Source organism: Schistocerca gregaria, chromosome 6 (genome assembly GCF_023897955.1).
Source record: "Schistocerca gregaria isolate iqSchGreg1 chromosome 6, iqSchGreg1.2, whole genome shotgun sequence".
Taxonomy (NCBI): Eukaryota; Metazoa; Arthropoda; class Insecta; order Orthoptera; family Acrididae; genus Schistocerca; species Schistocerca gregaria.
The window spans coordinates 114,339,887-114,362,275 of record NC_064925.1 but is presented as its reverse complement, the minus strand read 5'-3'; positions in this window follow the sequence as shown (position 1 = coordinate 114,362,275).

Here is a 22,389-nt window from a genome sequence, read left to right as displayed (position 1 = left end):
GCAAACAGGAAATATTTCCACATTTCTTCAAAAAATGGTTCAAATGGCTCTGAGCGCTATGGGACTTAACTTGTGAGGTCATCAGTCCCCTAGAACTTAGAACTACTTAAACCTAACTAACCTAAGGACATCACACACATCCATGCCCGAGGCAGGATTCGAACCTGCGACCGTAGCGGTCACGCGGTTTCAAACTGAAGCGCTTAGAACCGCACGGCCACACCGGCCGGCTTCCACATTTTTTCCATGTGCTCCAATTTCTCGAACATGAGATCTGAACGTAGTAGTTGTAGTACGAAATTTTTACATAAATTTGGAATCGTCATATTCTTCCATGTAATTTGTGTGAGATCCCCGTTTCTTCTCCTTCCTCGTTCTAACAAACACTTTTGTCATCACTAATTGCGTAACTATTCCTCTCATTGTCAAAACATATTCTTCGGTTAACTTCTCTAACCCTGCCATAACCACCGGTTTAAATATCCCGTGTTTATTCCCAGATTAGGCGTTATTACGTACTCGTACAATGCGTTTTCCGTACTATTTCGAGAACACAATTTAAGCGATTGCTATCCTACTAGTGTACAACTAGCCCTCAGTAGTGTAGAGATCTGGTAAAAGTTTTCTGTCAAAATTTCATTTTCTTGAATACATCGAGAAGATAATATGGAATCTTTTTACCTGTTATTCCTTTATTTACACTCTGGTGGACTAAATGTATGGATGATGATGAGGTCCCATACTCTGAGTAGCGTACGGGAAGATGCGTGACACCCGCACCGCCGTACTAGGCAAGGTCCTAGCGGAGGTGGTTTGCCATTGCCTTCCTACAACCGTAATGGCGATTAATAATGATGACACAACATCTGAACCTGCCGTAAATCGAACCCGGGACACCGTGCGCGAGAAGCAAGAACGCTCTCACAAGACCACGAGCTGCGGACCTGAATCTATGGATTTCGCTTATAATTATCATTCTTACAGACAATAAGTCACATAACATAAAAAGCGATTCGCATTCACCTCTTCGAGTTTATTCGGCTCAACTCGTGAACCCCCCCGATATTGTGCGTGCGAAATTTTGTTACTTATAGATGCGACGGGGATTCCCTGGCAGAGACATAACGTACACTATGCATGCATTCAAAATTCAACTTACGATCTGTTCAGAAATCAACTTAGGATGGGTTCAAGGATGTTCAAACACCAAAAGCAATGCATTTCAAAATGATATGACTAATCCATAGACCAATCTGTGCTGGATGCTAGGCGCTTGTGAAACAAACATCTATTCTTCAAGAATATGAATTTGGCGCCCCCTGCGATTGCCTCCCGGGGCAGGTATCCTGTTTTGCCCCTCCACCCCCCCCCCCCCCCCCTGCCCGCCTTCACCAAGATCCTTTCCTGACAGTGTAGAAACAGCGAAAGCGGCAAGTTTTATCTTTTTCTTCAATTAATGACCAATATCGTGTTACCAGAACCCATTAACAAATCATCCAGACAGATTTTCCGAAGTATGATATAAACCAAGTCAAGACAGTACCTATAAACATAACAGAGTCTACTGTAACCGTTATGTGTGTAGGTACAATCTTGACGTGTATCTGCTGTTCCTGAAAACAATGTTTTATCAGTTTGGGTGATTTGAACATGTGTTCTGCCAACCAAAAAATAGTCGTCAACTGAATAAGTGAGTCTAGCAACGTTGGCTGTATTTACAGAGAACCGGTTAACACAAGTTGCAATATTAATCCAGCATGCTAGAATTCCATAATATTCCTTTGGCTTGTATAAAACATTAGTGTGCAATTTCAGCTGTAACCTAATTATCAAGTGGATGCCTAAAATACATATTACGTGTAATTCGGTTTAAATACAAAATATGTAACATATATTAACATGCTGTAATCCATCAAATGGACAATTGACATACTTGGATTACAGCGGAAGTCTTTACCTATAATTTAATGTCATCCAAATTAGAAGTGCACATAAATAAACATAGATGAAGAAGGATTAAAATATGACAGGATACAATACAGAAAGCGAGATATGATCGTATTACTGTAGGTTACAAGTGTAGAGCTCTAAGGCAGCATATCACTCAGAACTGTAAGAACGAGGTGGTCTATGTACAGCGATCGTGACGGGAAGACGTGCCGGTCCCCAGCACGAATCCCACTGTGTACAGTAATGCAGCCGGGTAGGCGTGTCGGTCCCAGGCATGAATCCACCCGATGGATTAGTGTCGAAGTCTTGGGTGCCGGCCAGTCTGTGGATGGTTCATCAGGCGGTTTTCCATCTGCCTCGGCGAATGCGAGCTGGTTCCCCTTATTCCGCCTCAGTTACACCACGTCGGCGATTACTGCGCAAACACTTTCTCCACGTACGCGTACACCATAATTACTCTACCTCGCAAACATTTGGGTTACACTCGTCTAATGTGAGACGTTCCCAGGGGGATCCACTGGGGGCCGAACCACACAATAACCCTGGGTTCGGTGTGGGTCGTCTGTGGGGTGGGTGGACTGCTGTGGGGTTGCGAACCACTGAGGGCTACGGCGGGGACGTGGCCTCACTGTAGTTTCTTAGTCTCCAGTTTCACACAATACAATAAAATGTACAGCGACATACGAAAATTAGAGGAGTCCCAGATAAACTTGGGTTACAATATATGGTCTACAAGCTGTGAAACCTGGAGTTGCCGAGATTTCGTAAACGTTGAATTTATTTTTATTTATAAAGCTTCTTTGTCTACAATGTTTGAAGCAGTATCATTGGAGACATGAATGAAGAGCTTGTTTACTTCATGAACATGGAAGAGAGCGGTGTAGAGTTAGCTATAACCAGCGTATGGTTTTGAGATTTGTTTATGGTCATGGGGTAACATAAGAGCACCAGGAACTGTACGCGTTTTAAGCGAGATGGTAAATTTTTCAGTATAACTGGTATTCGGGGTACACAGACTTGCTCACCTGCACCAATTCGTGTCAGAATTTCCGATTATAAGCTGTTACTTTAGAAAGACGAAACTGAAGGCTCTGTGAATAGTGGATTCTGAGGAGCAAGATGATGCATAATGCTCTCCATCAGAATTATGTCCTGTCACAATTTTTGAAGAAATTTCTAAGAGCAAGTTAAAGCTTAATGCTCTTGTGCCGCAGCAAGTCTCGTCCCATTGTATACTTCAATTCACATGGTCCTTAGTTTTCTAACCGTTGTGGTGTAGTCAGAAACACTTGGCCGTCTTCTAGGCATTTTTATTCATAAACTTAACAAAAGAAATACATCACAGTGTAAATTTAAGACCTCGGTTTTTGTTTTTATTGTTATGTTATCCTCCCTCATCCTATGTGGGCAGAGGGTGGGGGAGGGGGGTGCTGGCTGTGGTAAAAATAACCCACTCTCCAGCACGTACAAATTAATGCAAGCTTCTTTACTAAATCAAGAAAACAAGGAGACATATGTACTATGAATTTACAATAATTTGAAAATGTGACATGAATGGGAAAAATAAAAATGATATAATGCTGTCTGCATGCGTCGTTTAAAAAAATTGGCAAAAATGAGGAAAGACACTACAGTTAAAACACTTGAGGAACATTTAAAGAATGTAAAAACGCAATGAAACCCTGAACACAATAGATGTACACTGACCATTAAAAACTGAGTAATCGGCAATTCACTAAATCTGGAAAAGGACCTGCCCCGGGACGGTAGATTGAAGAATATGTAATGGATGTGTATGGAGGGAGATACGAGAAGGCGTGTTGATGAGGGCTGAGGACTGATAAGAGGTGGCTCTGGGGACAAGGAGAGAGGGATCAGTGATATTGGGATCTATAGACTGGAACAGAAAAGGAGTGAGGGCATCAGAGAAGGGGGAAAGGAGAAAAAGAGAAGGTATGATAGGGGGAGAGAAGGAGGGAGCCCTTTGGGAGTAGATAGGGCAGGGTGGTCAGATTTGATAGGATGGGTAAATGTCGAGGCAGGGTTCATGGTCCAGGAGAGGAGGTTGAAATTTCTTTGGGTGACGGTATAAAGCATGTGCAGAAGAACGGTTGGTGGAATGTGAAGATAGAGGCGGGGTGGATTAGAAAGGAGAGGGAAAACAATAGAATTGCTAGAGTCGAGTTTAAAGTTACTTGGAGATGATCAGTGTGTATAAGTTTGATGACTTGCTAAAGAATCCTTGTAATGGAAGGTAAATGGATGTGATAAAGTGAGGCATACTGCAAGCTGTTCGAGGATCTGGACAGACGTACAGAACTTATCAGCGGCACATAGCCATGCAACATTTCCATAGCAAAGAATGGACTGCATAGTGAATTTGTATGTGTGAAGAAGGTGTAGGTGTGTAGTCCCCATGCTTAGCTGATTACTAGTTTTAGTAGTTTTAATCCATTAAGGAGCCATTAATTACACTAGGGAGTAAACATAGAAGAAATAATTCAGGATGTAGTTAGCAAGTGCTACTTCAAGACGAAGGGGATGGCGTAGCTGACGAAAACGTGGAGGGACCGCATTACGCCAGTCACTAGACTGATGATTCAGAAATTAATATTAATAATAAGCGTCCGTGGCCTCCGTAGCTGAATATCAGATTGTTGCCATGAGGAGGACCCTGGTTCGATTCCTTGTATTGCCATGGGCTTGTCCATGGAGGGAGGACTGGTAGGAGATATTCTCTTTCTCTGCCTCTTGATACCAAATAAGGAAATACTTGGACGAAAAGTTGCAAGACGACCGTATGAGCTGTGTTCTGAGCACACACCCCTCCACCCACCCCCTCCCCCATCTACATGACGCCACACGGCAGAAGATGACAACGGCGGTCGTTCGACATGTCTGGATGTCTGGGGCCATCGAAATCTGAACGAGAACATCGTTAATACGTATCGGGAACTTCAGATTGTTTATTTATGTCGTCGTGCCCCCCCCCCCCCCCTCCAATGCTCACGATACCCCATGCTGACCGCAAGATTACTGCAGAGATGACAACTTCAAACGTTTACATGGATGTAAATAATGGAGCGATGAAGAGCCTAGACATGGTAGACAATTGTGGAGAACTCATTGAGACAGGTCATTCGGCTAAAGATAACAATAGCTATGGTGCTGAATAACCAGTGTGGGAAATTACATCTGCTAACTTGTGAATGGAGACACTTGGATATCGCTGCGTGAAACATCTGTTGATATGTGATGTTTAAATCCTATAGAGTGACCTGCTACAATGGAGATGTTTACTTCATATTGTCTCTGCAGTAACTTTCTGTACTTGGAAAGTACTATTACAGAGACATATTTCCAAAAGCAAATCCTTAGAGTCTTCGCGGTTCTGTTGTAACTATGCCGCTGCTTTTTTAAAAAGCTTCTCTCAACATTGGTGGAAGGAAACCATTCCTCAACATTCTTTCGAGCTTCCAGCCGAGTGAAGTGGATAAAAACCCACGAGTTTCCGTATAAATACTCCACTGTCATTGTCTAGTGGTTAATATTGTGTGGCTTGCTGCTCTTATGTTCCTACAGCCGTGTTGCCGCCTTTTACGTCACTGATGACCAGCGCCATCTATGTCAACATCGCTACTCTGCCACTCACACTTATTTGTTTGCCAGAGGGTTCATCGAACAAAGGTCAGACTATTTCTTTCGAATAGCACATTGCAAAAACAAACACTTAAATCTCTCTGTGCGAGCTCTGATATCGCTCGTTCTATTCCGTGGTCATTTCCACTTCGTAGGTGACAGTCAACAAATCCTTTTCACATTCAGAGGAAAGAATTGATGGTGAAATTTCGTGAAAAGGTCTATCCCGAACGAAAACCACCGTCGTTTTAATGTTCGCCACCACATCTTACGTGTCTTATCCGTAACAGTTTCTTCCCTTTCCGCCGTAATATAAAATGTAGTGCTCACCTCTGAACTTTCTCGATAACCTCCGTAAGTCATCTCTGGTAACGATACCATATAGCGCAGTAACGCTCCATAAGAGGACGGACAAGTACGGAGCACACAGTTTTCTTAGCAGATTTGTAGGATCCCCTAAGTCTTAAACAAATAATACTCAGTTATTGGTTTTCTTTACCAACACCATCATCAGTATGATAAGTGCAGTTTAATTAATATTTAGTTCCACCGTCAGGCTTTAGATATGTGTGATATACCATGTAGCCGAAATTTAATGTTTCCTCTCTAGTACTCTTATGGATGACCTCACATTCTGTATTGTTTTGCGTGAACAGCCACTTTTCGCAGCAGTCAGACCTATTGCCTAAATCAGTTTTCAATTGGTTTTTGTCTTGTAATGATTTCAGTACATGGTATAGAACAGTCTAATCTGCAAGTAATCTAAGAGGGTTGCTCAGATTGTGTTCTAACCCGTTTATATAGTTTAGGAAAAGCATTGGGACAGAAGCAACAATTCCTTGGCTATTGACCGGTTAATTGCTTGACGACTTTCCGTCAGTTACTACGAACTGAGTCATTTCTGACAGTAAATCACGAATATTGTAGCACGACTGCGACGATATTCCGGAGGTATGTTATTTGCCTAGAAACCACTTCTGAGGAACGTTGTCACAGGCTTTCAGGAAAATTATAAATATAAAATGAAATTCCGATGACCTATCGACAACACTCATTACTTCTTGTGAATAAAGAGCCCGTTGTGTAATATAAGAATGATATTTTCTAATTCGGTGCTGACTGTGTGTTAGTAGAGTGTATCCTTTGATATTATACATAATGTTCCAACACGGTATATGTCCCAAAACCCTCCTTCAAATATACGGCATGAATATGTGTGTATAAGTCAGGGGATTACTTCTGTTTATTTTGTTTTGTGTTGGTGTGACTTGCGCAACTTTATGGTCTGTAGATACAGATATTAAGTCGAGCGAGAGGTAATATTTTTGTTGCGCGCCTGCCGCGCCCGCTTCATCTATGAGATGGCCACATCCCAAGCAGTTAAGCCTCTTGATTGAGGTTGATGTCAGGAATTTTTATTTCACTCTCTTGCTTTATTATCCTAGAAGCACTTCGTCCGTTTTCTCACCGATATGTTTCCGAACATAAACCGGTGTCTACTTTCCACATCGTTTCCTGCTACCACGTATTTCTCGTAATACTGTTGGCGGATACACCACGTCCTCGATGTAACCCATCCTTTTTCTGCCTAAACGGACGGGACTGTGGTCGCAGACAGTGTGAAACACATTGCTACCAGACGGCGATCAAGCGATGCTGCACTGACACAGGCAGGTAGGTTCGGTCACTTGTCGGTGGTAGAGGATTCATTAGCGCCCGGAGGGGGCGCTGTTTGTTCGCCGCTCATCAGAAGCCTGGATAAACCCACTGCCGTGCCGCGGCGCCCAGGGATCGATGGCAGGCGAGCGGCGCCTCTGTACACACCAGGCCGGCATCACCTGGGCCCCTATATCGCAGGGGTCGCGCCTCGCCGCTTCGCAGGGAGTGCTGGTTACAGTGGACAAGAAAGGGTGAATGCTGACGTGCGGGTCTACTATCAGCTAACTGGCGAGTTAGTGAAGAGGGTACCTACGTTCTGTATCTACGTATTTGTCCAACGTAAACCCTTAATGAAATGGTCATTATGGTTCCAAGTGACGCGTGAAACTAAAGACACGGTTTGAAACATGTTTGTGCAGGTGAAAAGTATCGAGGTGACATAAGTAACTATCTTTGGGCTGCAAGTCCCTACAAGCGGTTAAATTCCCCCGAGCTTTTAGCCAAGTCCATTGTCAAGTAAAATCCCTCGAGCTTTCGACCAGGTACTCACCTCCCTTTGCCAAGTGTTTCCAATGACATCATCATGGTATATCCCTTCTGCCGATCATGATGTCACTGGTGTCTGACATGGTCCCAGGAAGCTGTTCGTGAGTGGCTGTAGCCAAAAGTTGTCTTTTATTCTGCAGTGAACTAGGGAAAGTAAACTGTGTGAGTGCAAGTGTATGAGTAAGCACAATGTCTTGCCTAGTTCGTCATTTACGGAGACACTTCGTCCTGTATCCAGATTATTTCCCTTCATAACCCCTGATAGAGAATCGAACCACACCATTCATGCCCGTTTAAAAGCAGGCTACTAGCAATTCTTAACTTCTAGTCAGCATTAGCGATCAGTCGTTAAATTCCGATGACCTTTTGTCCAACTTCTCCTTGGTCATTGTCAAGTGCTGTCAATGACTTCGACCGTAGAGTACAACTCTCAAGTTTATTCTGGTGAATGGATTAAGCCAAGCCAAAACGTATACAAAATGTGATCAAAGGATCAGTACATCCCCAAAACATACCATTTTCATTGTACTGCCGCCTACTGCCAGGTACTCCATATCAGCGACCTCAGTAGTCATTAGACATCGTGAGAGAGCAGAATGTCGCGCTCCACAGAACTCCAGGACTTCCAACGTGGTCAGGTGATCGGGTGTCAGTTGTGTTATACGTCTGTACACCAGATTTCCACACGCCTAAATATCCCTAGTCTGGTACCGAGCGCATTGGGTTTCAAATCCGCGCCAGACGGCTTGGATCTGGATTACCACTAGAGGTCTCTGCAGCCGTCGCGCCGTAAGCCGTGTCTGCGAACACTCCTGCCCTAGTATAACGGTAGGGCTCCACTGTGTAGCACGTGGTCCCAGCGGCCAATATCGGCGTACCCTATTGTGTATTTTTGCGGCTACCTCCCATTCAGCGAAGCAGTCTGATATTCGCGTGAGTCTCTCGATATCTCGCTTACAGACATCGTGTTTACTTTGCTTATTTCTGTGTACGCGTGGTCGTTGTTGATTTCGTGAGGTTTTCGCTTCTGACCCAGTTGCTTCTTGCGTGTTGTTCCTGGTGTTTTGCTCGGTCGTCTGTCGTCGTGCGTGTCCGTCCTTTCCTGTTTGTCCGTCTTGTTTGTTCGCGGGCCGCTCCCGTACGGTACCACCGCGCTTTCGTTCACGGCAACGCTGCGAGCGGAACGGTCGTGGTTACGTCGCCTAGGAGCACTGTTCCCGATCCGATAGTGAAGTGGAAACGTGAAGGGACATGTACAGCACAGAAACGTACAAACGTCGTCTGTTGACTGCCAGAGACACCCGACAGTTGCAGACGGTCTTAATGTGTAATAGGCGCACATTGATCCACACCATTACACAGAAATTCCAAACTGCAAGTACTTAGACAGTTAGGTTGTAGGGGGGGGGGGAGGAGGTGAGGAAAATTGGATTTCATGATCGAGCGGCTGCTCATAAGCCACACATCAAGCCGGTGAATGCCGAACGACGCCCCGCTTGGTGTAATGAGTGTAAACATTGGACGATTGAACAGTGGAAAACGTTTTGTAGAGTGACGAATAACAGTACACAAGGTGGAGATACGATCGCAGGGTGTGGATATGGCCAATGCCCGGTGAACGTCATCTGCCAGCGCCTGTAGTGCCAACAGTAAAATTCGGAGGCAGTAGTGTCATGGTGTAGTCGTGTTTTTTATGGAAGGGGCTTGCACCATTTGTTGTTTTGAGTGGCACCAACACAGCACAGGCCTGCATTGATGTGTTACGCACCTTCTACCTTCCCACCGTTGAGGAGCAATTCGGGGATGGCGATTTCATCTTTCAAAACGATCGAAAACGTGTTCATAACCCACGGCTTGTGGCGGAATGGTTACACGGCAGTAACATGTCTGTAATTTACTGGCCTGCACAGAGTCCGGCATCGATACCTCTCCTCAGTGCACCACTCAGTAAAGAATGGGTTACCATTCCCCAAGAAACCTTCCACCACGTGAATTAGGTTTTCACTCTGCAGCTGCGTGTGCGTTGATATGAAACCTTGTCTCCTATATTCCAAACTTCACAGAATCTCTCCAGCGAACCTTGGAGAACTAGCACTCCTGGAAGGAAGTATATTGCCTAGCGACAGCCTTGGGGATGTTTCCAGAATGAGGTTTCCCCTGTGCAGGCAAATTTCAAGAGTTCGAGTCTCGGTCCGGCACAGAGTTTTAATCTGCCAGGAATTTTCATATAAGGGCACACTCCATTGCTGAGCGTATGTCTGCGAGAGTGGAAGCTGTCATCAAGGCTAAGGGTGGGCCAACACCATACTGAATTCCAGCGTTACCGATGAAGGATGCCACTAACATGCGAGTCATTTTCAGCCGTGTGTTCGAATACTTTTGATCACATAGTGTACCCACTAAAGTGAACAAGAATACTGTCAGATGTGATAGTGTACACAACATCAGCCCATGGTTAAGTGGAGAGGGTAATTATGAATGATTTCCAGATTTGTGGTGTCGGTGAAGGGTTAACCAGCATTTCTCATTGTCGCGAAGGTGGTTGGTGATACGAACAAGATTACTAGAGCTAAAAAGGAATTAGGGTGTATAACACGTTTCTACGAATGACTAGCCCCTCAGCCACACAAATAAATATATAATATTCATGCATTTGGAACAGAAAAGTTGTTAATTTGACCATATGCTTTTAGCCGCTTCCGTTCCGGCAATTTTCAAATGGTTGAGGCATGGCGGCGCCCTTATACACCCGTTCTACCGACTCAAAAAATGACGTCGTTGCTGTTCTTTCAAGAGTTAAATGAGGTAATATTTGCGTCCCCGTCTTATACACTCTTTCTCCCTGATATTAAATCAGGACATGGATTGCGGGTAAACAGAAGGAAGACATTAAAAATGAGGGGTGACAGAGATGAAATCAGCGATGGACTTAACACAACAATTGGTAACCACCATGTAGTTGAAATAAAAGAATTCTTTGTTGGAACCAAACAAGGTGTCAAAAAGCACACTAGGAAAACAAAGAGATCATTCCTGGTCATGGGAGCTCTGTTAACGTCAAATACAGGCCTCATTTGGTATGCTAGTGAATCGTGGACAGTGGAAAATCTGAGGAAAAGGGAATCGAACAGTTAGGGATGTGGTGCTATACAAGGGTGTTATAAATTAGGGGGACACATAAGGAAGGAGAAGGTTCTCCGCAGAATCGGCGAGGGAGGACCATGTGTTGGACACTGACGAGAAGAAGAGACAGAATGATTGGCATGTGTTAAGACATCGGAATATAACCTCTGTGGTCTTTTACTATGACTCAGAGGAAGAGGCAGACAGACATTGGAATACTCCCAAGAAATATCTGAGGACGCTGGGCGGGTGTGATGCTCTGATAAGAAGAGTGTGATAGAGGAGGGGAACCGTGGCGAACAGACACAGTCAGAAAACTGACGAAGTACTCTTCAGGACGCCAGGAAACAAACGACAAGTCATGAGCCCCATGAAAGACGATGTAGAACGAAACTCCTCTCTTATGTACGGTGCAATATGAAGTAGCTACAATTACACCGGACGAATAGTGTGCAATGTGTTGTAACGCTGGAGAATACGTGAGAGGCGTTAGCGCCTTCGAAATCCCGATTAACCAGCAGTGGTAGAACGCAGTTTGGAAATTGGTCAAAATTGGTCACACAGCTGCATTTGACGATGCACTTGGCTTTACGAAGACACACAGCTTCAGGTGCAGCATGATCAAACATTAAAATTTCGGACAGAAAATGAGGGAATAACGTCCCGTTTAGGACGTTGTCTTTAGAATTGGAATACTAGCTCGGACTGGAGAAGGATGGGGGAGGAAGTCCTTTTAAAAAGCACTTCCCAATAGTTCACCATAAATAATTTCCTAGAATCACGGAAGTTAGCATGTGTATGATTGTGTGGAGAATTAAATCAGGGTCCTCCTGAATGCGAAACCAGTGTATTATCGATACATCATCTTAGTCGGTGCAATTTCTGGGAGTCGCGATATCACGACGTTTAAGCGACAATGGTGAACGCGGAGAGTTAATAATGAATTTGATATTGACTGTGAAACCACGTCTGAGTACTGGTGTACAAGGACGACACGCTGTACACCGGGGTATTCACCTACAAGCTACAAACTACATTGGCCTTGGACAGCCCGACGACAGACATGTGGAAGTGTGACAATTTGACCACCTCAAAAGCCGAGAAACTGTATTAAAGCTCGTCCACACTACATCATCCGTGAATCCTGGTAGTTAGATTCCTGCTCAAAGAATTTGAGGCTTCAAGCACGAGAAAATTTGTAAATCACAATTGAGCTTCAACTAGCATAAAAAATCAGTTTCCTTCAATGACGATGGGTGATGTACAAAGGTTTGTAAATTATAATTAAGTGACTTTCCCTAGTATTGGAATTTGGGTGTCACATATAATACTTTGTAGCTGAGGAACGAAACTCATTTATTGCCCAAGATTGTTTTCAGGCCACATTACAAATCGACACTCTTCTATATGTACAGAGCCACCTGGATCTGTGTTTCCGTAAGTCTCAATGGAAAGTGCCGGGAAGGGTCCTTTGAGAAGGATGCAGCCGCTTTTCCTTGCCTATCTTTGCCCATTTAGAACTTGAGTTCCATATTTTAGTATCTTCTTGTCTACTAGATGTTCAAATAACCTTATTTTGTTACCTTCGTCAGGGAATATGGGTCCCTTAGAAGCCGTCTTCCATTGTTGGTCTTTCGAAAAGGGCTGATGTATGTGGTGTACCTGCTGAACGTCGAAGAAAGTGTGGCCCATTATTTCTTCAACGTAATCGAGGAAAGGATGGGCCCTATGAAGAGACTGTATTTCAGTTTCTAGAATTTCTGGTATCAATTAAATTTTTCTAGCCAGTAATTGCTTTTTGAGGAAAGAGTAAAATAATTATGTATCGCGTTTAGCACTGAAGGAAAAGTGAAACACTACGAAGTTCATTTCCGAAGGAAAGGGATACAAAAGTGAAAGACGCATACGACCGAGGAATGACGGGTATCGTTGAACTTGCTTCCAGTACACTTTCCCCAGTGAACATTGTTTTAATTAGAACTACCAGGTATTTCACAAGACTTTTTGTTTGAAAACTATACTGTTTATAGCTGTACGATGTTTCCACTTCTGAAATACTCTGTTCTAAACGGTGAACAGTACTATTCCAATCTGCAAATTCTGTGGTGCTCGGCTACTGATCTCATGTGTCAGTCATGAGGCTGAAATGTCTTAATTTCTGTTGGGAATACAGGGGCGGCGTACATTGTCTTCAATCAGAAAGATTCCCAACAATTAATAATAAAATGGTATCTATTAAACACGAAGAAATACTCAGTTTAAACGATGCTTCTTCTTGTGGAGTGTCTAGCACAGTTAGACGTTTGAAATTATCACATGTCCCCTAAAATATTAAAGTTCTACCTCCGAGTGATTCCAGAGCTGGCTTACGATGCCTACCGAGGCTTACGGAGCCTAAGTCTCGGAGACGGAGGATGAACACTGCAGCTTGTAGACTCGGCGGTAACTGGAGACTATACACGACTGGGCGCTCTGAAGAGAATTGTCCGCCGTAGTTCAGTGCTCCGGTATTTAACGAGGCATCGACCAGTGGCTATCCACACACGTGATTCCCGTGGCTCCCAGCTGCGGTCCCTGGCGTACCTCAGTAGTCTTCGTACTGCCAACACATACATCTGACGCGATACGTTTCCAGCTCGGCATATCGATTGTGGTGCGGTACTCTCTGGAGTCCCGTCTCTAATGACCTCGTTGTCGACGGGACGTTAAACACTAACCACCACCACCACCACCATCTCTGGAGTCGTGAGTGCTGTCACCAGAATTTCTCTTTCTATTTTCACTTGGAATCGGGTTTTATGGGAGCAGAATGCGATGTGTATAGCAGGAATGATACTACGCAATCATTGTCCTCTTCTGAATGCCTTTCCAGCGGTTGAACGTGAATCTTGAGAAACTGCAAATACAAAATAAGCAGGATGTTATTTGCGATGTGCAGAGGGGGGAAAACTTTGCGGTGCGTATACACTGATTGCGGCGAATTAACTTGCGAGTGCTGTTGCTATAAAGACTTTTTAATGATCTTACCGTGGGATGATGCGACCCTCAGCAGTAGTCAAGCAACAGTGGAAGTCAGATTGAACGGTTGCTCAGAGAAATAGATGCGGTCAGTCCAATGCATGTCCTTCCCACTGGTCTATACGGTGAATCTAACCGAACCTGATTACGAATTAGCCACTGTCTGATGATGCAAGGGGTTGCTGCTCTGGCGTATGATTGTACCAGTACGAGGTACCTGAGGCACTAACATTTCATTATGTCATATTTTTAAAATTTTTCTGACGTTCTGGCATTTCTTTAGCTAATTAGAACGCTGTTCGCGGCCCTTACCACTCATCATAGGCAGAATGATCAACTTCAGTGCCTGTGATTTTTGAATGTCATTTACTTTCTACCTCGTGAACCATATTGAACCTACAGTAAATGCTTAAGATATGCAACATGTAATGATACATCAAGGACATCATAAGACTTCATCGGTATTTCTATTTGTTACAGTGGCTGTTATGGTTGTTCAGTTGCAAGAAGAACTTTGTCTGTTGTATCTGTGTGTTACCATGATATCCTATTCTGTTGGTAATTGCTTTATTTGTGTCACAAGGTGTCATTGGGTGCCTGACGTAGGTTAAAGATACTATTTCCCTAGTTTTGTGTTTTTCCGTTTACTCATAACCAACAACCTTGTCGCTTTTAGTCCCTGCCTGACGTTCCATAGGGCCCATAGTCACACTCATCATTCCACCTCCACCCTGACCATTATCCTTTTCATGTAAGACCAGCATCACTACTAAACAATGGCATGACTCACAATATCATCAGTAACTGTATTTTCACTTTAGTATAAAGTTGTCAATAAAGATTTAAAAAACATCAGTCTATTCCACCAGTGTGTGTTTATCATGGAAAATTTCCATTTGTTTTCATCTGTTCTTATATAAAACCTGAATATTGTCCATCAATGTGTTTCTAAAAACATGACAACTGACTGTCATCTACCTTCAAGTATTTTAAAAATTATCTTTGAAATATTGTAACTTTTGGCTGAAAAGAAGTTTTTTATCCGATCACAAAGCGCCCCTTTTCTGAGAACTGAAATAACAATAAAGGAATTCTAACATACGCTATCTTAGTACGTCATGTACAAGATTTTACGCTGAAGTACTTTCCGCTGCTGTAATTTTGATGACGTACTGTCCAGCACAGAATTTTGCACTTCACAGTACCAGCAGTCCTCATTTAGGGTAGTATGACGTAGCACAAAGATTGTATTAAAATAAAGGCAGCAGATGCGCAAACTTGTACACAACCGTGTTCCCTTTTTTTAAAAAAATAATTGAGACAGTTTTATTGTTTATTAATCGATGTTATGTTGTGAAATGATTGAGGCAATTCCGACAGAAAAAGATTTGAAGACTATATTATGGATGTGTGATAAAATTCATTAATTAAAACTGGTAGTCTTTAATGACACAGAAGAGTGCGAACAAATTAGGAAATTCAAACAAAATCAGAATCAATTTAATACGCAACACCAAAGAAAAATCCGGGAAGTACAAGATCAGTTGACACAGGTAATACAAGAATTACATATTTCAGAGGAAACTCGCGCTCCAATACGGAAAGAGGGACATAGAAATACGGAACAGCCACAAAATAATAACACGGAGTACTTCGGAAATTATGAAAGAAATTTCCAAAGTACACCGAATTTTGAGATGGAACCGCCGAAACGAAGTAACAATGACCGATATGCGACTCGCTGACATGATGATTTTTACTATAAGCTGTTTATTACTACACGTAAATTCAAAACATTTAAGAATTCCGGCAACGACATTCATCCACAAGTGTGGCTTCATCAATTCTCTCATTCTTTTGTTCCCAACCGGTCATTAGAGGACAGGTCAGAATTTATGTGTGGCTAGGAACCCGTGGTCTAGGGGTAGCGTCTTTGATTCATAATCAAAATGTCTTCGGTCCCGGGTTCGATACCCGCCAATGCCTAAATTTTGATAAATAATCAGCATTGCTGGCCGAAGACTTCCGGAATAAGAAGTCAGCCTCATTCTGCCAACGGCCTTGTCAAAGAGGGCGGAGGAGCGGATAGAGGATCAGGGCACTCTCTTGTCCTAGAGGTGGGAAATTGTCCCTAAAGGCGGAAGAATCAGCAATGATCAACGACATGAGGATGCAGAAGGCAATGGAAACCACTACATTAAAGACACGTGACGTGTATCCACAGGACATGTGGCCTGTAGTGGAAGAAGTGTCATGATGATTTCTCAATTGGCAAAAGATTCCGGAATAGTCCCCCATTCGGATCTCCGGGAGGGGACTGACCAGGGGGAGGTTACCATGACAAAAAGATTGAATAATGAACGAATGGATAATGTTCTACGAGTCGGGGTGTGTAATGTCAGAAGCTTGAACGTGGTAGGGAAACTAGAAAATCTGAAAAGGGAAATGCAAAGGCTCAATCTAGATATAGTAGGGGTCAGTGAAGTGAAGTGGAAGGAAGACAAGGATTTCTGGTCATATGAGTATCGAGTAATATCAACAGCAGCAGAAAATGGTAAAACAGGTGTAGGATTCGTTATGAATAGGAAGGTAGGGCAGAGGGTCTGTTACTGTGAACAGTTCAGTGACAGGGTTGTTCTGATCAGAATCGACAGCAGACCAACACCGACAACGATAGTTCAGGTATACATGCCGACGTCGCAAGCTGAAGATGAACAGATAGAGAAAGTGTATGAGGATATTGAAAGGGTAATGTAGTATGTAAAGGGGGACGAAAATCTAATAGTCATGGGCGACTGGAATGCAGTTGTAGGGGAAGGAGTGGAAGAAAACGTTACAGGAGAATATGGGCTTGGGACAAGGAATGAAAGAGGAGAAAGGCTAATTGAGTTCTGTAACAAGTTTCAGCTAGTAATAGAGAATACCCTGTTCTAGAATCACAAGAGGAGGAGGTATACTTGGAAAAGGCCGGGAGATAAGGGAAGATTTCAATTAGATTACATCATGGTCAGACAGTGATTCCGAAATCAGATACTGGATTGTAAGGCTTACCCAGGAGCAGATATAGATTCAGATCACAATATAGTAGTGATGAAGAGTAGGTTGAAGTTCAAGACATTAGTCAGGAAGAATCAAAACGGAAAGAAGTGGGATACGGGAGATCTAAGGAATGACGAGATACGTTTGAAGTTCTCTAACGCTATAGATACAGCAATAAGGAATAGTGCAGTAGGCAACACAGTTGAAGAGGATTGGACACCTCTAAAAAGGGCCACAGAAGCTTGGAAGGAAAACATAGGTACAAAGAAGGTAGCTGCGAAGAAACCATGGCTAACAGGGGAAATACTTCAGTTTATTGATGAAAGGAGGAAGTTCAAACATGTTCCGGGAAAATCAGGAATACAGAAATACAAGTCGCTGAGAAATGAAATAAATAGGAAGTGCAGGGAAGCTAAGACGAAATGGGCGCAGGGAAAATGGGAAGACATCGAAAAAGATATGATTGTCGGAAGGACAGACTCAGCATACAGGAAAGACAAAACAACCTTTAGTGACATTAAAAGCAACGGTGGTAACATTAAGAGTGCAACGGGAATTCCACTGTTAAATGCAGAGGAGAGAGCAGATAGGTGGAAGGAATACATTGAAAGCCTCTATGACTGTGAAGCTTTATCTGATGTGATAGAAGAAGAACCAGGAGTCGATTTAGAAGAGATAGGGGATCCAGTCTTAGAATCGGAATTTAATAGAGCTTTGGAGGACTTACAGTCAAATAAGTCAGAAGGGATAGATAACATTTCATCAGAATTTCTAAAATCATTAGGGGAAGTGGCAACAAAACGACTATTCACGTTGGTGTGTAGACTAAATGAGTCTAGCGACATACCACCTGACTTTCGGAAAAGCATCCTCCACACAATTCCAAAGACAGCAAGAGCTGACATGTACGAGAATTATCGCACAATCAGCTTAACAGCTCATGCATCGAAGCTGCTTACAAAAATAATTTACAGAAGAATGGAATAGAAAATTGAGAATGCGCTAGGTGACGATCAGTTTGGCTTTAGGAAAAGTAAAGGCACGAGAGAGGCAATTCTGACGTTACGGCTAATAATGGAAGCAAGGTTAAAGAAAAATCAAGACACGTTCATAGGATTTGTCGACCTGGAAAAAGCGTTCGACAATATACAATGGTGCAAGCTGTTCGAAAAACCGAAAAAAGTTGGGGTAAGCTATAGGGAGAGACGGGTCATATACAATATGTACAACAACCAAGAGGGAATAATAAGAGTGGCCGATCAAGAACGAAGTGCTCGTATTAAGAAGGGAGTAAGACAAGGCTGTAGCCTTTCGACCCTACTCTTCAATCTGTACATCGAGGAAGCAATGATGGAAATAAAAGAAAGGTTCAGGAGTAGAATTAAAATACATGGTGAAAGGATATCAATGATACGATTCGCTGATGACATTGCTATCCTGAGTGAAAGTGAAGAAGAATGAAATGAACTGCTGAACGGAATGAACAGTCTAATGAGTACACAGTATGGCTTGAGAGTAAATCGGAGAAAGACGAAGGTAATGAGAAGTAGTAGAAATGAGAACAGCGAGAAACTTAACATCAGGATTGATGGTCACGAAGTCAATGAAGTTAAGGAATTCTGCTACCTAGGCAGTAAACTAACCAATGACGGACGGAGCAAGGAGGACATCAAAAGCAGACTCGCTATGGCAAAAAAGGCATTTCTGGCCAAGAGAAGTCTACTAATATCAAATATCGGCCTTAATTTTTTGAAGAAATTTCTGAGGATGTACGTCTGGAGAACAGCATTGTATGGTAGTGGAACATGGACTGTGGGAAAACCGGAACAGAAGAGGATCGAAGCATTTGAGATGTGGTGCTATAGACAAATGTTGAAACTTAGGTGGACTGATAAGGTAAGGAATGAGGAGATTCTACGCAGAATCGGAGAGAAAAGGAACATGTGGAAAACATTGATAAGGAGAAGGTACAGGATGATAGGACATATGCTAAGACATGAGGGAATGACTTCCATGGTATTAGAGGGAGCTGTAGAGGGCAAAAACTGTAGAGGAAGGCAGAGACTGGAATACGTCAAGTAAATAATTGAGGACGTAGGTTGCAAGTGCTACTCTGAGATGAAGAGGTTAGCACAGGAAAGGAATTGGTGGCGGGCCGCATCATACCAGTCAGTATACTGATGACACAAAAAAAAAAACCTTTGTGAATGAACCGGCTGTAAGAATGCGATCGGTCATTCACGATTGTCGCAGTGAAGAGGAATTTTATCATGCCTTCCTCCGAGCATATTGGTCTCAAGCTACACGAGACAGAGTTAAACATAGCATCAAAATGATGAAACATTTCGAACAATCTGAATTTTTCAGTCTTGTCAAATATTTCGCAGACATGTTACAAAAGAGTGTATCTTTCAAACCCATACAGCTCCTCAGAACTCACCCGCATTTGCTTAATCAAATTGCCTGAACATTTACGACATATTATTTTGGCAGGACGTTGCAAAGACGACATTGAAGCTTTTCAGGGACTCCTACAAGCACTGAAAATTGACACTGACAATCGCGGAACGCGAAAATAGGAGCACAAAAGTTACAGGTCATATCCGTCACAATTCCGCGATGCAAGAAATAATAACTGGACACGACAAGGCTATTCTTACAACGTACGTCATGACCAAAACAGACACCACCAGTATGATAACCGTTGGCATAGTAGTAATAATTTCAGGGAATGATCACCTCTCCGCGGTAATGGCTATCACAGAGACGAGGAGTGAAACAGACAATATGGGAACCAAATTATTTATTACCAAGAGAGACAGAATAACTTCAGACGCAACGGTCCACCGCGCTGTTACGACTCAGGGAGATGTTCTCCACCACGTGGCCGACAAGATAATTAATTACAGAAACTACCGACATTACAACAGATGATATAGTAATAAAGACAGACCTAAATTTCATCAGAACTGGCGAGATTCAAACAGGGCAGGGCCTTCTCATCAAGGTGAATTGGTAGAAGTTAGGTCTCCTCATCCCAATAACGACGCACGCCAACAAGAACATAGCAGACAATGACTCGCACCGCAGGCAGCCACGTGCGCCGGCTGGCTCAGAGGAAAATAACATAGATGCTAAACTTGAGAAAAATTTGAGCATTCTTTACCGATGTACCATACACCACATGATAATTCCGTTGAAGTTGAAACTCTGCGTACTAGCAAGAGTCAAGGTTTACACCACATTTCACATGTAAAACCGTTTATTGAAAGATAATCTGCTTTTTAACTTTGCCATAAACTTTCCACTTCACGTCACTAGAATGCTCTGTCAGACTTAGAAACTGTTAACATGCAACAATGTTTGAAATTAACTATATAGTCTAGAACCTAGGGAACACATTTAAACAGAAATTATGAATGCATTGTTATAGTGAACATACGACACAGTGTTATTGTGTGTGTACATTCTTGATTGTTAGTTGCACGATTACGTAACGACTATAAGGCTTACATACTTAGAACATATACCAGTACTGCTAATGAGATATTACTGCAACATTTTGGTTTACTAGAAAATACATTATGGATTTAAAGTGCTTTATGAGATATACCAGATGACACAGTGGTTAGTTTATATGACAGCTGCACAGCTATATCACGATGCTCCTAATATGTGGCACAATTTACATTGTTACTTTTGCTGTGTATCTGTTTTATATGTTCACAGTTTCTCTGAATTCTTCTGGAAAGTAAAACACGTTTTAGTAGTAACTTTGTGGTACAGCTACAATAAGACAGCCTTTTTTGTAGCACAACAATACGTTACAGTACAATACTCTCTTCTTCACTTAAATAAGCATAGTAACTACGATATCTATACACATAGCATTTTGCTGTTGTTTATTACGATGTAAGTACATTGACTTCCACAGAACTTTGCTTACGGATGACGATAATTACGACACTTGGCACATTTTGTACCCTTATGTAATGACAGAGATTATGTTACAACATGACGCACAATTTAGCGCCACAGGACAAGCATTTGAGTGATTAATCTTGTACTTAAAACATTTATTTTTAAAGATTTTTATTACAAAGAAAGTTTTCTGTGATACATTTCATTCCATTGCTGTAATCTTTAACACCTGAGGGTATAATTACATTAATCCTCAGGGTGTACACGCTTACTCTGTGTACCATGTGTTTGGCAAGCACATGGAGCCCAGATAATATGGTATTTGCTTATACAACTTTACACATCGGTACCATATTTCTCTAACACAGAGTTACACAGCTACCTGATTATTTAACGGAGAAACAATTTTTTTTAATATGTCAGTGACACATGTTTACACAATTACACAGTCGGATAATTTCACACTTTTGAAATTGTATTTTGTTTGCACTTTGTGAGATGTTCATATTCTTTCGGAACCATTGTGATACTATGAGAACTTTGAATGACGTAGTTCGTATGGGATCATGATTTTTAAAGTACTCTTGAGGGAGATGACACTATTGAAATGAGCAGAGAATTTTTTTTAGGTTTTGTTATTATTGCAGAAAGCTATGACGATTTTCAGATTTGACTGAGGTGTTATGATGTTATTATTTTGATGACAATGTGTATTATGCTGTTGAGTTATGTTTATGATGAATAAGCTGATTCTATGTGACGAATCTCATTATGATATGTATTTATTATGATGAAATATTGAAGAAGTGTCGACGAATATGGATATATGTAATAAGGTAAGGAATAATGGGTAGAGTTTACGGACTCTGGTTTGTGAAAAAGGTTGTTGGAAACCAAGAATCGCCCTTTAAGAGTTATGAAATGTGTGTATATGTGTAAATGTATCACAATGCATGCAAAAATTTTTTGCAGTCTGTTATATTCATAGGATTTTGTTTCTACACATTTTCAACGCAAATTCTCGACCTGTGAAATTTTTTATATGAGTCTGTCACTGTAGTGCAAACTGGTGGCGTAAATATTTCGGTTAGAAAGTTAAGTGACCTTCATGTCGTGGGGACCCTGCTGTGCGACAGTCGCACACACGTTTGTGTGTGCCTTTCAGAGGCACAGGTGAAGAAAAAAGGAGGCTGTTATCCTCGCTATTGACTTCTCTTTGTAGAATGCATCGCAAATACGACACACTCAAACTTGAAAACATATGGTTACACTGTGGAGCTCTTAATTTATGATACTTACTAAAATGCCTCGTGAAATGATGAGAAACATTTTACATCTATTGTCTTTCTAGTTGAGAGTTTGCTCGTTTTGTTTTACATCTAGTTTCTAGCTGCACTGCAGCGTTGGTTAAAATAAAATTTTATAGATGCACTAATATAAATATTTTATGCCTACAAATCCAGTAAATAATAACTTTATGATCTACTTAAAAAA